Source organism: Octopus bimaculoides, chromosome 11 (genome assembly GCF_001194135.2).
Source record: "Octopus bimaculoides isolate UCB-OBI-ISO-001 chromosome 11, ASM119413v2, whole genome shotgun sequence".
Taxonomy (NCBI): Eukaryota; Metazoa; Mollusca; class Cephalopoda; order Octopoda; family Octopodidae; genus Octopus; species Octopus bimaculoides.
The window spans coordinates 29,298,167-29,302,646 of NC_068991.1; the positions used below are offsets into that span (position 1 = coordinate 29,298,167).

The window sequence follows — 4,480 nt, forward strand, 5'->3', positions numbered from 1 at the left end:
TATATATATATATATATATGCGCATATACATATATATATATTCCCACACACATGCATGTGCGATCCACGTAATACCTCGCCCCACTCTCTCCACACACGCAGACACACATGTATACGTATATCTACACACGCCCATACGCACACATGTACGTGCACACATACACATACACATTCCTGCATCACGTTCATTTTTCGAGCAGTAACTAATTGTTGGCATATATTATTATTATTATTATTAATGTACAGCTGCATTGTAAGGTTACATCTCTGAAATTATATGAAAATCCATATCTGCACACAAGCGTAAAGGCAAAGAAAGGCATATTTTAGCCTCTCTACATAATTCATCTGTTACGTTAGTCTAGAGGCTATGTTCCTACATGATACCTTTGGAAGGAGACAAAGAGTCACTTATGTATGCAAACTAAAAGATACTAGAACATAGCCTCTCCGATTCATTAATGTTTATCAAACATTTACATATTTTTTCTCCCCACATCGTTCGTAATACTTCAATGTTATCTACTGTTTCTCTCTCCTATTGCTCTCTGTAACTTGTCTCTGGTTTCATCGATTTACGTGGATAAAGAGATACAAATAAATACCACCCATGAATAGGCAGTTAGTCTCCGTAACTTACCGGTTCGTCAAAAGAGACCGACAGCATAAATATTAAACTTGAAAATTAAGATCTGGGCTCGATTTATTTCACTAAATCCCTTCAATGCGGTGCCCCTACATCGCCGCACTCTAATGACTCAAACGAATAAAAGATATAAATGATGCTTGACAAACTTGGAATTTGTTAAACATTTTCAAATCAATAAAAATTCCGTCTGAATCATAATTTTCCTGTGACATATTGGTTAACTAATCTTATGTCAAGTGTTTGCCTCTGAAGTTTTTACTGTCAGTCAGTTTAGGGAAAAATAAATCAACATCCAGGTTGATACTGCTGTCCTTATGACTTTACAGCAAGCCTATCATTAGAACTCTCTCTCTCTCTCTACCACACCGTACTTTCTTCCTCTTTTTCTTTCTTCCTTTCTTCCTTTCTCTCTCTCTTTCTTTCTTTCTTTCTTTCCTGCCTTCTCCCCCACTCTCTTGCGTTGTCTTTATATGTATGTCTGCATTTATGTATGTGTGTGTGTGAATGTCAGGTCACTCTTAGTGCCACAGGTAACATGTAACCCAGTGCAACCTTTTGCGCAGTCGGACCGACATCAACAAATCGGCAACCCTGGTTAATAACGTGGTTTTCTTTGGACACCCTGCAGGACGAAAAACAAACCTGTTAAATGACGAATTAACTCAGCAGAGTCAACAGTCAATGATCAATAGTTTATTGATGAGTATTGTTATAGCTCACATATAGGATGCGAAACAGCTCATTTTCTTAGCAGTCAACGTTGTTTACAGCAGAATGTGTTAGACAGTCAACGTCCCCATCCAAAAAAAAAAAAAAAAAATAGTAAAAAGAAAATCTGAGGTCATCCTCTCTCTTCTAACCACTTTCTTTGTACAAGAACAATAACTAATCCTAAGCCTCCCTATTCAGATATTTATGAAGTATCATTTCCAACGACTGCACTCGAGACGAGGAGATTCTAAGCAGCCTCAAACTGTCCTCTGTAACATTTGGAAGGTGCTAGTCTGTCATTTAAACCTTCATAATAAAGTTCTCATCCTCTGCACCGTTTGTGTCCACTCTCCTGTATGGGTTCAAGGCGTGAACTACATACAGCCAAGTCATTAATACTCTGGAAGCCTTTAACATATCTTACAGCCATAAGGCTATTTCTAATCATCTGGCGAGATAGTATTAAACACACAGTAATCATCTGTTATGTCAACACCAGGAATCATTGATTACACGATATACAGGTACGGGACATACAGTGTACGTATTTGAATATTATCTCCCGTGTAGGACCCTCTAGAGTTGGCTATCCCATGGTCAAATTATGAATAAAGGGACTGAAAGTTGTACTGTAATAGTAGTTGAGTAGTTGTGATGGGACGAGGTACAGAAACGTCATCAGATTGTCACAAGAAACTGTTTTTCATTCTCCATTTCTTTCTCTCTCCCTTTCACTAATTCACATCTACTCCCTCTCTTTCTTCTACGACACACGCGCGCGCGCACACATACACACACAGATGCACATGTATGTATATGTGTGTGTATATGTATGTGTGTCTATAAAGAGATGAAAGATAGAAAATGGAATTCACGAGACTTTATTCAAAACCACTACAATCGTTTCGACTCATCATGCACCCGTACCTTACAGGTGAGATGCTGTAAATCAATTGTTATGCATTATACGTGCACGTGCTTCTCCTCAGGTGACTTTTCAAAGAAGTACCTCGATTTCTACTGGTCGCGTTACTTATTTCTAAAACAACAGATTTTTAGTTAGTGTAGCGTTCACCTATCGCGGTTTATTATTTAAGCTTACGTCGATTCCTCCGTGATGTTGTTTTGCATTTATAATAAAATAAATATATGCAAATTATAAAGATGATAAAAAAACAGTACAGTACTGTTTCTACTTTGCGAATTTTCACCTATCGCGGAGGCTTTTGAAACGCAACACCCGCAATAGTCGAAGGATTACTGTACATAAAATTAATTATAAGAAATTAAACCAGAAAATAATGACAGTTAGTGAGGACATACTCAGGGATAATTTATCTGACAAAGACTAATAATAAGAAAATAGTCAAGCCTGTTCTAATAATTACAATGAAATTAATAAAGCAATCACCGGGATACCACCACTGACAGTGAATATGTTGATAATCTGAAAGTTGATAAAAGTCATAATAGAAGCGACGGACTTAACAAAATCCAATTATATATAGACACACATACACACAAATATAAAGAGGAAAGAACTTATACACATATACACGAATTTACTTATACATATATACACGAATTCACCTATACAAATATATACGTTTATATACACACACATATATATACGTACATATATACATATACGCCTGCACACACATACATACATACATACATACATACATACATACATACGTGCATGCATGCATACATTACCATTGCAGTGGCATGCATACATTACCATTACAGTGTGGATGTGCCTCAATTTGCTGGAAATAAAACACTACATCTTCAAAGTCCAAGTAATTGGGGTTGTTCAATAAATAATTCCATTAATCCTTTCGATGATAAGACGCCCTATATTGTAACTCCTAATAAAAGAACATAATAAACGTCCGTAATATGCAGATTCTTCAGACCCCTAGTATGTGCAATTGTGGCGGTTAACCGAGTCATTTTATTTAAATGTAGCTTCTCTCTAAACAATCTTTATGGGAAAGTGTTTATCTGCACATCTTGCTAAGTACCTCTCACCAAACCCCACTTTTCAATTCGTTTCATCTTCATTAAGTGAATACTAATTAAGAAATCTAACTTTTTCAATGACAGGCTTCAATATGCGAAAGATGCTTCATTTGAAAATGCTTACCGCACAGATTTTCTTGAAGTCAGGCAACACGTTTCTAATACACTTCCATCCTTTGTGGGTCTCGTCGATGCCCGCTATCTTCCGGAAAGTTGGTTGTGGTCATTCTGAACAGGACCATCTACTTATCTCTAATTCTAGCAATAGTAAAGTTGGTATGTGGATCTGTTTGAAACTCTCTTCTAAACTGTCTCTGCACTTGGACTGCCTTTCTAAACTTTTAATTTTATAATTGCTTATAATTCAGTAAAGAGACTCTCTTTATTACAAAATACAGATCCCTTTTGAACGCATCTACAACAAACGACATATCCACCACGGCCTTAGAATAACACAAACACACACGCAAATATTAAAAATGATACATTCAAGAGATTCCAGGAATTCATTAAAAAACAGTCTCAATCACACCTATAAACCATAACGAGTCACTTTTAGTTCACTTGACCATTTAACACCTTACTACTCTCATACTACCTACATTTCTTCTTCTTCTTCTTCTTCTTCTTCTTCTTCTTCTTCTTCTTCTTCTTCTTCTTCTTCTTCTTCTTCTTCTTCTTCTTCTTCTTCTTCTTCTTCTTCTTCTTCTTCTTCTTCTTCTCCGCCACCCCCTTCCTAACTTTACCACCATTGCTGTTTAGAATAACACTTACGCAAATTTCATAAACAAAATATCCACAAGAGATATTTCAGGAATTCAATCACTACCACCATCTACAACGGATCACGTTCAGGGCATTTAACAATTTAACATACGACTATCATGGCACACCCGCATTCTTCTTCTGCTCCTTGTATTTGAACACCATGCAAATATTCTTTTAAAAACTTTTCTTTTAATTTTTCCAAAATTTAATTGTTTTCCATACTTAGAGTTGAATAAAGGCTCAATGACAAACGGGTACTGAAATGTTTTTTATAAAATTATTTTAGCATTTTCTACCTTAACTTTTTTTTTCCATATATATATA

General features: G+C 36.0%; 1 protein-coding gene across 2 annotated transcripts in view; it reads right to left on the reverse strand.

The window, feature by feature from the left end:
• Positions 1–4,480, reverse strand: part of LOC106880969 (solute carrier family 22 member 21) — a 147,818-nt gene that overhangs the window by 45,185 nt on the left and 98,153 nt on the right. The gene's annotated exons all lie outside the window — the stretch shown is intronic.